The sequence below is a fragment of the Amblyomma mixtum genome, chromosome 1, assembly GCF_055824585.1.
Source record: "Amblyomma mixtum isolate Tamu chromosome 1, ASM5582458v1, whole genome shotgun sequence".
NCBI lineage: Eukaryota > Metazoa > Arthropoda > Arachnida > Ixodida > Ixodidae > Amblyomma > Amblyomma mixtum.
Window position 1 is genome coordinate 175,495,944 of NC_143012.1, and position 11,836 is coordinate 175,507,779.

The following is an 11,836-nucleotide window of genomic DNA, read 5'->3' on the forward strand; positions in this document are numbered from 1 at the left end:
CCCGGCTGTGGAAACAACACGAGAAAGGACATGAACATTTCATATTGTGGACCAGCGCAAAACGGACAAGGGACCAAGGAGAGAGAACACGACACGGGCGCTGTATCGTGTTCTCTTTCCTTGTTCCCTTGTCCGTTTTGCGCTGGTCCACAATATGAATTACTTCCAACTTGCCCAGCAAAACGTATTGTTAAATCAACATTTCATTCCACGTATTCCCCAAGGGCAAGAAGCCGAAGCTAGATTGGGTGCGCAGGATAAATGGGCAAGGTTCGAAAGGACGATTTACCCTGTGGAAGCCTTCGAAACACCACAAAAGATGTGATGCGCATTTCAACACTAGCGGGCGCAAGGGATACATGGATCGTCTCCCCACGATCTTTCCACACCGAGTGTATGCGGAGCGGACATCTGCTGTGATTACGGATAAGACTATCTCTTCGAGAGAAAACGGTTGTCTGCTGCTAATGCTTGCCGAACTTTCCCCTTTCATTGTATATAACATGCATATGAAGGCGATCTTACGCAACATCGCATCACACGCCCAAGCGGTGGCTGAAGCGCTGGCGGCGAAACAACTTCGCCCTCCTCTCGCGCGGACACTTTCGCGTTGCATTGCGAATAAATGGCAGCAACGCTGCACGCATATTCGGTTGCTGCTGAAGTTGAACAACATGACCCCGAACGATCAGTGCAAGACCAAGCTGTCTGATGACTTGTCAGCAGCAGCAAAGAAAAATTGGCGGTGGCTTAGCTTTGGTTAAGCCTGAAAGCAAAAGCGCAGCGCCTCCAACTGAAGGAACGCGGTGCGCCGCGCCTACAGGTCACGCGTGGCTACCGGCCGCCGCTGCGCGACGACTCAAAGCGTCTTCGGTAATTAATTTTTTACATTTTGTTTTTAATGTTGTTGAGACTGAGAGAAAGAAAACAGTGTACAGCTGGTATGACGTCACAGCGGCAGTAGCACCACAGGTGCGCAGCGCGGCAAACACGCACCGTAACTGCAGCCGGGCACTCTGAAGGAGCGAGTTGGTCACCCATAATCTACAGCTTGTATGACGTCACAGCGGCAGTAACGCCACAGGTGCGCGGCGCGGCGTAACTGCAGCCGGGCTATCTGAAGGAGCGAATTGGTCGCCTCCGCTAAAGGTCAAACGTAACTGCGGCCAGGTCACGCGAAGGCTTGAAAGTGCGAGTAGTATTGCTTTCGCAATAAAACACACCTGGAAACTCACACCCCAAGCGAAAAGGGCACACCCATTTCGGGCAGCTGGACAGCAGCGGGACACGGAGCGATGGGCACATGCGAATCTCCAACTACGGCTGGTGACCTGGGCAGAGGACGTCGCGACTAGGTACGGCCTGGACGCCGCAAGCGGCAGCCTGAGGGCCGGCCACAATACTGCTGCATGATCGTCTTTTTTTAGGCTTTTATAAATAAAGTTTTTCACCGCCACCTTGGGCACATGAGCGGCGAGGGCTGTACGTATACATGCATTGGGCGAACTCCTGTCTTCGCGTCTACTGGTGCTCGGCTGGTGATCCATGACCGCGGAACGCAACATCCAACTGTGTGAGGCGATGCAAAGGAACAGCAGACAACACACGGACTACGAAACAGCGATGGCGACGAGATGGCAGAGAAAGGCCTTCCGGTGATCAGGCACAGTCGGAGAGACGGACGAAAAGACGCGAGCGCGGCGGCGCGGGCGGCGGGGCGCTCTGTTTTCCCAGAGTGCTTTGCGCGGCCGCTTAGTGGCGCGGCAGAATTTGTGAAAAAGTCCATTAAGCATGGTGCGTTATGGGGGCACAAGTATCTTGTTGAGGGAGGTATATGGGAAGGAATAATGGTACCAGCGCTTACTTTTGGCAATGCGGTTTTGTTCCTGAAGGCCGAAGTTCAGTCGGGACTAGAAATAGATCAGAGGGCTGTTGGAAGATTAGCGCTACAGGTTGGCGGCCCGGAGTTCATATCTTGGAATGCGCGCGGGTTATGAAGCGCAGGATCGGCGTTTACCCTCACTCCTGCCGCTTCTTTCGAGTCGAGCTGTTTACGTATAGTGCGAGGTCAGGCTTAGCCGGGTACTCAAGCGGCTGCCATTTGTTTCAGTGAGAAATACCTGTACTGACATTGGGATTTGGGACACGTAGGCCCCTGCGTCCCAGCACGACCCCACTGCACTGTGAAACCCCATTTGTTTCCAGTTGACTATCTTCGTATGTGTTGACAATGCACAAGAAATGAGCGAAACGATGACAAAGTGATGCGGTGACGAAAAAAAAAAATAGAAAAGGAGGTCGCGACAAGCAGCGCGGGTTAGAACCGTGTTTGCTTAGAAGCGGTAAAAAATAAATTTTTTAAACAAAAGCATTGGAGGTGCGGGGTATCGATCCCCGTACCTCTCGCATGCTAAGCGAGCGCTCTACCATCTGAGCTACACCCCCTTTTTTTTTTTTTAAATCTGAGCTACACCCCCGAACGGCTCAGCGACGGCGGCGAGGAGCTCACATGGTACAGCCCGCGGTGTTTCAAGGCTTAAATGGCTTATTCACAGAAGTAGTGAGTGTCCTGTCGGTTATGTGCATAAGGGAATAAAGCAGCTCCAATGCGCATGCGCAGAACAGTAACCCGACGGGAGAGGGGGACAAACCTCGAAGAAGTAAAAAATTGGTTGAAAATTGTTTTTTTGAGGAAACGTTTTTGAGGATAATACCGAGCTTAAAGCCGCCAAGTCTAACTACTACAGTTCTCGGAAATCCAAAATGTTCAGGGAAAGGTATGGAAATACATAAATAATCGTTTTAATAAAAGATCGGTTCGCGAAATAAATATAATTTCAACTTTAGAAGGTACACTGAGTGGTTCCAGCTTGGCAAAAGTTATGAACGAGTTTTTCGTGACAGTGGGCATTCCAGCAACTGATGAACCCGAACTTAGGAGTGACTACTCCGTTTCTATTACTCCATTAACTGATTCTTTAGTGTTCTGCCCCAACAACTCCAAATGACGTAGAATCATTAATCAAAAACATTAGGAATAACGTATCACCTTGGTATGACCATGTAGCAGCTGGGGCGTTAAAGTGCAGTCTTTGTCAAAAGTAACCAGGCTGCGCGTTTTTCTTCTCAGTCGTGTATTAAAGCTATACTGCAAGCCCTTAAGCTGTAAATCTCTGTATGGTAAGAATAACCCCTGTACTCACCTCCAAAGAACTTTTTGATCTTTAGAGAAGCTGTGTGGGCTCTGTTGTACGAATGAGAAGCAAACCATGCAGCTTGGTTACTTTTGACAAAGGATGTACGTCTCCATCAGCAACTGACATGTTGGCTCTCACATTATAAATCTTATGCTTAAAATGAGAGTGTGCTCAGACGGCTTAAAGATTGCTTGTGTGTGTCCAATCTATAAAGGCGGTGACAGGAATGAAATCTCCAATTATAGGCCTATTTCAGTATTACGTACTGCATCATCAAAAGTATTTAAGGGTGCGATTAAAGCAGCCTGCAAACACAAAGTTATAGTTTCTGTACAGTACGAATTCTTAAAGAACAGGCCCAAATAAAAAGCACTGCTCAAAATGAAAAGCAAAATCATGGATAATATTGAGGAGCAAAGGTATACCACCTTGCGTTTGTTTCTTGATTTTCACTGACCTCAAACAGGGACTCGCTGAAATGGCATGTATCAGCACTGAGAAAGTATGCGCGTCATGTGCAAGTAAGTATTTCTCGCAGCAGTGGTGTATTCTGTGTTGTACTCGGTCCCCTGAGTAGCTTTGTAAGACTCATTACAGGGACGCTGACACCTCTTTATGTTCCTTTGGCAAAAATACGTGGCACATGCTAGCGTCGTATTACTGTGCGAGCGGGTTTGCTTAATGTAGGCCTCCTTTAGCGACCTCCTTTTTTTTTCTTTTTGAATATATTAGAAGACAAAAACCAAGCCGTGAACATCATGGAGACATCATAAATATGTCTCCACTGCAGATTCAGACGCGCCGTGAAAGACACATCTCGGCAGCATAATTTTTGCTAGGGATGCCGTAATATATAGCGCAAAATTAAGCAGACCGTCGACAGCTTACCGCAGAAACGCTTATCTTCCCTTCAGGAGTGCACGCGAATGGAAAACATTAAACAGCGTCTTTTAAAGCCATCGAAACCTATGAAACTGTAAAGCTCTCGGAAAAAGAATGGAAATGTAACGATCACACTGCTACTGAACGGGTATGACGGGCATACTCCGCACCCTTTTGGAAGGGTGCGAGTTATCGACTCGTAAATGCACCTTTAAGGGTGCAATTTTTTTGGCAGGCGCGCCACGCAACTGACGTCACAAGTCAGTAGCCGGATCAGGCAATATCTATTCATCGTTCGCGTCATCGCTCCGATTGATGAAGTGCAGTAATTACGTGAAAAGATAAGCGCCACTGGCTGCAGCACGAGAGTCCCATTGTTTGGGTTTGTAAATACGAAGGAAGAATTATTTTTGTGGATGTGAGCGTATTGATTCTGGCATGTCTGTGTCGCTGCTAATTTGACTAGATTGCATTGGAAGCATATGTATTTTCCTTGATTTCAAGACACTTGTGAAAAATGCAGCATGAGGTTGAGCAGTCCCTGCAGTCCTTACTGTCTTTTCTTTAGCTTCACCTAGATGTAAAAAAACCTGCAAATGTGAGCAACTATGATATGGCGAAAGCTGTTAGTGCCCCATTTCCCGAGATTGCGACGCTGGTGGCATGGCCCGCAGTAGGTCGAAGTATGTGGAAAGAAGGCGGGGAAAATGATGGAAATCGCGCCGAGGGTGGAGAAGGAATTCGCGAGGACTGAAAAACAAAATTGTTTCTATGAAGGAAAGGAAGAAGTACATGTCTCCCGAAGTAACTGGTGAAATAACGGTCGCAATACTCCGGGATTGTGGTCCAAAATCTTTCAGGCTAAAAATGACGGGAAGAAAGCACCACAAAAAATGGCGATCAATGTATATTTCGAACATGGGGTATCCAGGCTTTACAAAAGCGGCTTCCATGACTTCGTAATTGTCTCTAGAGAGGACATAAAAGAGCAGTGCGCCACATTTCAGAGATTATCAGCCTGCTTTCTCTCCTGTTTCAATGCGAAAGCGCTGCTTATAACGCGGTTCCAATCAAAAATCTTGTGTGAAGCCTCGGAGTAAATCTGTTAAGCTCGGTTTGCAGCCAATGCAGCCAATGAGAGGACACTCGGATTAGTTCGGAGGAGCGTCGCGCCAGCTACAGCCAATGGGAAGGTGACCTTGAGGGTGCCCTTGCGTAACCCTAGCGTTGCAACAGAATGCAGAAGCAAAGTAAATATTGCTGGACTGTGTTTAGTACTCGCGGCGGTGCGAAGAGATCAGGTTCGCTGGCCACTGCATGAGAGCACTATGCTATCGCCGCAGCAGATCACGCCTCGTGTTAAACTGCTACACACTCTCGTGCTGTGCACTGCACATCGTCGTCTTCTTCAACTTACATCTGCGGCATGAACAGATCGCATCAGCTCAACGCCGATCAGAGCTTAACTTTAGTCCAACACCGTCGCCTGACCTGCCGACGAACCAGGAAAGCAAAACCATGAGCCAACCACGCCAAGCATATGCTTTCGCACGTTTACTCTGTTTAACCACACTTTAAACCCCTACCACTTCTTCTCGCTTTTTTCTCAGTCAAAGAAAAAAACCAATCGCTGCAGAGAATGCCAATATTACTAGATGTTTTTTGCGGTGTAAAATATTGTCCGTATCATTTCCTTTGTTTTGTCATAGGCATAAGGTATTATTTTTAATATATATGCCTGGTGCAGCTTTAATACGTATTTACTTCATTTTCGTTCATTTTTTGCTCCAACCCTATGTATTACAACGTGATCTGCTCTTAGAATTATCTATTGTACACATGTTTCCTTACCTCGATCCCTATATATGTTGAAAAAGTAGGGCCGTGGATTTGTTAAGCCGTTGCAAGAGAGCTTTTACTTCTGTCACCCTGCGTCTTTTATGACGAAGAGAACAAATAAACTTCACTAATGCGAAGGCATTATATTGCTCACAGACACGAAACTTCGCCCAAAAAGTGGAGGCGTTTCAAAACCCGCCATGGGTCGAAATGGTGTGAATCAAAGGCTGGAAAATACGAAACGTTAACCAATAACAGTCAGTACACAAGTACCTACAGCTGCGCCACCCACAAAGAATGCAGTAGAACTAGCGTAGAATTGGAGTAGAATTGGAAAATAATTGGAACTGAATTAGAGTGGCATTGGAATGGAAGAGGAATAGAATTTACTTTATATTTTTCGCTGTACTCGCACGTAAATGGCTTGAGTGGCCCGGTAATTTTTATTATCACAACGTCCCACAGAAGTTCAGTGATCAGTCTCACGCATAATGTAACAAAATTACGTGTTGGTCCAATCTGGTGGCCTGTGTTGGTGACGCGGTCCGCTTACTACGCACTTGCCTACAACAGTTCCTCTCCACAGAGAGATGCCAGCCGCTCCAATGGCCTACATAACGGAAAACCTACGCAACGAGCTACGCTATGAATAGATGGTCAGTATGATAGCCGTATGTCGGCGTCGGTGGTTCAGTGGTAGAATACTCGCCTGCCACGCGGGTGGCCCGGGTTCGATTCCCGGCCGACGCATGCGTTTTTTTTTTGTTACGACGCTAGTTTTTCCGAGCACCGCAGAAGAGCAGCTAATCTAGAGCTCAATAAAGTTTTCACTCACTCACTCACTCACTCACTCACTCACTCACTCACTCACTCACTCACTCACTCACTCACTCACTCACTCACTCACTCACTCACTCACTCACTCACTCACTCACTCACTCACTCACTCACTCACTCACTCACTCACTCACTCACTTCACTCTATAATAGGATACAACTTGAAAGGAAAAAACACCAGTTGCTAACACTAGGCCACGGAGCGCGGCGGCGTAGTGTGCTATTCATCTGGCCAATCACAACAGCGAATGAAATCAACGTTTTAGTGTTTCACTAAAGTTGCAGTGAAATCATTTCAATGGGTATAGTGTAATGCAGCATATCTGTTGAGGTGATCTTTGTTGGTATTCGAGTCAAATTTGAAAGCTCTGTGTGTACCCTATGATTTAGAAACATTAAAAAAAATCGCTGCTCACAGTAGCTGGCGATCGTTTGGCGCATGATAGCCTTAGTCGCTTATGCGCCACTAAACCCAACTCAACAGTAGCTGGCGATCGATTAGGGCGACACGCCTCATCGCGTGTCCCCTACCATATGACGTCACTGGGAAACCGAGGCGCCCACTGACGTCATGGAAGGTGACGTCATTTACGCAGTTAAGTTAAATCTGATGATCGATGAAGTCTGAGCTAGCGACACGGACGAGGGCACCGAAATAAGCACTAGCAGAGTGGGAGCAAGAAGTAAAAGTGGCGTGTTGTGCAAGAGTGACAGAGCATGTTGTTGAAGAGGAGAAGGTCGGTGACGACAGGGAAGCCAGCATGCCATCTCCCCTATTGCCCTATGCCCTTAATCAATGGGGTCCCCTGATTGTAAAACTCGCTATTGCTGTAAAGAAGCTGGCTAAGCCTTTTTCGTATCCCTGGCTGTACCATCGGTTCTAAGCCACCGGCGAACAGGGCGGCGGTGTAGGGTTGCCTTTTTCCAAAGCCTCCAAGAGCGCCTTTGTACGGAGAGGCGGCTCATTGTATTAGGCGACTTCAATTGTGTTCTTAATGCGCGCGATAGGTCAAGCATCCGGGGGTCTGGAGACAGGAGCACTGAAGTGTTGATGCGAATGATCGAGAACGGAAACCTTGAGGATGTGGCTGAACTTATTGAGGGTGCGCGGACAGTGCAGTTCACTCATTTCCAGGGCTCAAGCCATGCACGGCTGGACCGCATTTACGCATCAGTCGACCTTGCCCCTGTTTGCAACCATTATGAAGTTGTGGGAGCCTCCTTCTCAGACCACTGTTTAGTTGAGTGCTGCCTGGGAAGTGTGAACCGAAGCAAGGCATTTTCGTGGGAAATGTGGAAGCTAAAGAACACGCTTCTTCAAGACGAAATCTACTGCAGAGCAGTAAAGGATGAAATAGGGAAAATAAACCCGCGCAAGAACCTGAAGATTTGGCAACAGTGGGAGCTAAGTAAAGAATCTTTAAAAATCTAAGCAATAGAAAGGGCGACATGTATCCGTTATAAGGAAAAACAAGACGGAGCTGAGCTAAGGGCACTGCTTCAAACGCTGATGAAGTAGGAATGCAAAGAGCCTGGGAAATGGATAGAAGATGTCAGGAAAAGAAAACAAAAGATAGAGCTTATGGAAGAACGGCGTTATCGCGGAGCACTAGTGAGGACAAGGGCGGAAGACACAGCTGCTGGCGAAGCGCCATCGAAACGTGCTCTTGGTCTAGCAAAAGCGCGCGCTGAAAGAAATCACATCGATAAAATAGATTGGCGGGGTATCTTATCGGCAGACACTGACCACATCAAAGAAGCCTTTAATGAATACTACCAGAGGCTTTTTTCATCGACTCCTGTAGACGCAGTAGCCTTGGTGCAATGCCACGGCTTGACGAAGAAAGCAAAAAGAAAATGGAACTTGCAATAACTCACAGCGAGGTAGAGCACGCGATAGATCAGTTAAACCTACGAAAATCACCAGGACCAGATGGATTCAGTGCGGCATTTTATAAAGAATTTAAGCACGAAATTGCCCCAGTGCTGTGCACAATTTTCAATCCAGCCTATGAAATAAACGTATTGCCTCCGTCTTTTGGAATCTTCCATATAGTGCTCATACCTAAAACGGATGATACAGAGAAATTACAATTGGTTACAGCGTATCGACCCATAGCACTCACTAATGTGGACTACAAAATTTTTATGAAGGTATTGGCGCGTAGACTGCAGACAGTGATATCGGATATTGTTGGACCCCACCAGACATGTGGAATCAAAGGGCGCTCAATTTTTTCCAACATTCACAAAGCGCGCAGTGTGCTTGAAAGCTGTGACGACATCAATGGGCGAGCAGTGACGCTTCAGATTGATCTCGAAGAGGCATTTGATTGTGTTTCCCATGAAATTTTGTTTACCGTTTTAGACCATGTGAACGTCGGTTCAGTTATCCGTAAGGGTGTAGCCCTGGCGTATCGAAACTGCACGACAAGACTGATCGTTAACAAGAGTCTGGGGGCCCCCATTAGCGTGCAGCGTTCGGTGCGTCAGGGCTGCCCCCTCAGCCCTCTCTTGTTTTGTATTTACATCGAAATGCTGTGCATGAAAATCATAGAAAACAATAGTATTAATGGCTTTAGGTTACAAGCAGCTGAAGTTAAGCTGCTGGCCTATGCAGATGAAGTTGCAGTATTTACGGTTGATCAGGGGAGCATAAGCGAAGCTGTCGGGTGTGTACGCGCGTTCAGCGAAGTCACATGTAGCGGGGTTAACTGGGCCAAGTGCCTTGGGCTCTGGCATGGATGGTGGCCAACCCACCCGGACCATTTCGCCAACGTACCGTGGGCGACGACCCCGGGCAAGTATTTGGGCGTTGCGCTCGATGCTTATCGCGATAGCGAGGAGTACTGGAAAGAGCAAACTAAAGACGCACGTGACCGAGCTGGGAAATGGAAAGGCACCAGCCTTTCAATTTTCGCCAGAGCTACAGTCTGCAATCTTTTTTTTTATTAGCAAACTCTGGTATGTGATGCAGGTGTTGCATTGCTCGCGTGTGAACGTTCAGAAGCTACACATGATTTTTGCAGTTTTCATATAGGCGTCCGAATGGGAACGTTGTAGCAGAACGAACCTGTTCCGGCGGGTAAAAGACGGGGGGCTAGGGCTAGGGCACCTCTTTTTAAGGCAGCTGGTGAACCGTTTTTTGTTTTTTCGCGACGTCACAGACCCGTTCTTGCGCACCGTGTGCCAAGTGAAGCTGCGGCGATTGCTGCCGGAGTTTGTGGTATCCACAGAAGAGCTCTCTGCTGGAACTTTTGGTTACTACAAAGAGATTGTAGCAAGCGTTCGGTTTCTTTCGGCACGTTTTTCCACCGATTATTTGTGGAAAAGTAAAAGGAAAAAGTTGTACAATGATCCTTGTGATATTGTTTTCCCAGAGCCCATGTACAGGGCCTTGTACAGTGGAAGCCCGGGAGGGGATGTTTTAGAAAGGGTGAAGAAAATGCAGGTGCCACCAGGAGTAAAGACTTTCTTTTTTAAGTTACACACCGGGACGTTACCAGTTAAAAAGTTTCTAGAGGGAAAGGATTTCTTTTTACCGTGGGGATCGAACTGCTTAATTTGTAAACAGCCTGAAACAATAGACCACGTTTTTTTGCATTGCTGGGAAGGGGTTTATTTTTGGAACGTGTTACAAAGGACCATAAGCAAAGAGCTACCACTTGACGCGCACCGAATTCGCTATTTAAGCACTGATAATGAGGATGGGGCACCTTTTGATCTCATAATGCTCTTGGGCCTCCACTGTATATGGCGCTCCAGAATGGCAGGCTACCATTGTGACAAAGACGCACGACCGGCCCGAATTTATTTTCGGGAGAGCATGGACTGGTTTCTTGCAATCCAAAAAGCAGCTGCGGAGCCTCCCGAGTGGCTCTCAAGACTAAAGCCGTTGTGTATGTTGCGGGAATTTTAAGCTGACGAAGCCAGTCTCGTGCTGGCTGACCACGACAGTGTCGTATGTATATAGCGTTATGTGTATTTTTGTTGTGCAATGTCATGAGCCAAAGCCAGGCAATAAAAAAAAAAAAAGGGGGTGTAGCTCAGATGGTAGAGCGCTCGCTTAGCATGCGAGAGGTACGGGGATCGATACCCCGCACCTCCATGAGTCTTTTTTTTAAATCATATGTCGCGAGCTTCTTATTCTTTTTTTTTTGCCAACACATCTCTTCATCGTAGTGTCGCTTAATTTTTTTAGAATTTTCAGGGTATCCGGAGACATTCATGCTTGTAAAGTGAACTGAATCAAATGGCGGCCGCTGGACTACGTGGCTAAGCCTGACCTTGAACTCGTCAAGCCAGGTAGTTGATTACGTAACCAGCTCGGCTCGAGAAAAGAGGCACGAGTGAGAGGAAACGCGGATCATGCGCTCTATAATAACACACAACTCCGGGCCGCCAACCTCTCAACCCGTGATGGTTTGCGAGAATTGGCAACGCGACACAGTCGTTCGAGGAACAGTGTGAGGAGTGCGGACGACATCGGAAAACCTTCAATCACTCTTTCGGACACGGGCTGCCTTGAAAAAAGGCAGAAAAGAGTTCTCATGATGGCAGATGCCGCAGCATTTAATGCAAACATAAACACGTGCGCTTTGAGAGCATTTCTATGCAGTGAGATATCCAGTGACTGCATACAGTGAGATAGTGACTGTACACTGAGACGCCACTGACAGCTACCCAGCGGCAGCCATTGGTACCGTAAGCGGGCCGCTCGTTTCATCTTCACGCTGCCACCTCAAGCACGGCCGAGGTATGGGAGCGCGTGATTTTCCGCTAGTGTGTGCGTCGCTTGGAGCATAATATGCGGCGAAGGCATCACCAAGGAAATTACGCTGCTTTAGAGCGGACATTCACCCGACGTTACGGCTCGCAGGGGCGCTATCGTGTCCATACGGGCTAAGTAGTTGCCGCAGACGAGCGGCGCCGAGGCTACGTCGAGGGGCTCATTATAGAATCCCACTTCCCTAATAGTATACAGAAAATTTCACCTATGAATTGTTAAAATTGTTAAACAATTGTTAAAAATATGCATTTCAGTTAGCACAGCGCTTTTTTCGGCGTAGCAGCGGTGCCCC

At 47.5% G+C, this 11,836-nt stretch overlaps 3 non-coding genes across 3 annotated transcripts; 2 read left to right on the top strand and 1 right to left on the bottom strand.

Annotated features, from left to right (window-relative positions):
- Positions 1-2,372: 2,372 nt before the first annotated feature.
- On the bottom strand, positions 2,373-2,445 carry TRNAA-AGC (transfer RNA alanine (anticodon AGC)). Its single transcript has one exon. It is a non-coding gene; the product is annotated as a tRNA-Ala (tRNA).
- Positions 2,446-6,597: 4,152 nt separating this feature from the next.
- TRNAG-GCC (transfer RNA glycine (anticodon GCC)) lies at positions 6,598-6,668 on the top strand. The gene has a single exon. It is a non-coding gene; the product is annotated as a tRNA-Gly (tRNA).
- Positions 6,669-10,790: 4,122 nt separating this feature from the next.
- On the top strand, positions 10,791-10,863 carry TRNAA-AGC (transfer RNA alanine (anticodon AGC)). Its single transcript has one exon. It is a non-coding gene; the product is annotated as a tRNA-Ala (tRNA).
- Positions 10,864-11,836: the final 973 nt, after the last annotated feature.